We start from the raw sequence: 743 nt of genomic DNA on the forward strand, positions 1-743 counted from the left end.
GCACTCAGCGTGTCACACCATATATCTGCTACTACTCAGCAGGTCACCACAAAATGTCATTGACATCTAACAATTAGGCCATGGCATGTCACTCCACAATACTGCAACAACTCAATGTGTCACTCTATAGTTCTGTTAGCACTCAGTGTGTAATCCCATAAATCTGTTTCCACTCAAACTCCTTGTACTATCCCATTTTGTTCAATTTAATCCTCCTACTCAAAATTGAAGCTATTTAGTCGCTTGATTTTGGGAATTTCTCCAATTTAGTCTATCCCCCTAATGGCATCCATTTTATCCATTACAGGTGATGACGCCAGCATTGATGTGTCGCTGATGTGACCTATTTGGTTGACATGGCAATGTATGTGTAATTGGCCAAATGACGTGGCATTTCAATAATAAATATATTAAACTAAAAACAAAAGTAAGTGGAGCCATATATTAGCTTTATGATCATTTCTTTCAAAAGGAGTTTGAGAAATTTTTTGTTTTTAATGGTCAAAATCTATTCCATTAAGCAAAGATCACAATGTTGTTTCAAGTCTACACCAAGATGGTTAGACCTTTAGAACAAAAAAAACCTTGCCAGTCATAATCACACCTCAAAAATCAAAATCAATGACAAGGCTCTTTAGAAAAAAAACCAACTCCCCTGTACACCCTAAATTATACAGAATTGGTTGAGACTAACAAAATATATGTAACTCAACCTAAAAAAAATGTGAACATCAACAACATGA

Source organism: Theobroma umbraticum, unplaced genomic scaffold (genome assembly GCF_002168275.2).
Source record: "Theobroma umbraticum cultivar Fairchild unplaced genomic scaffold, ASM216827v3 scaffold_106.0, whole genome shotgun sequence".
Taxonomy (NCBI): Eukaryota; Viridiplantae; Streptophyta; class Magnoliopsida; order Malvales; family Malvaceae; genus Theobroma; species Theobroma umbraticum.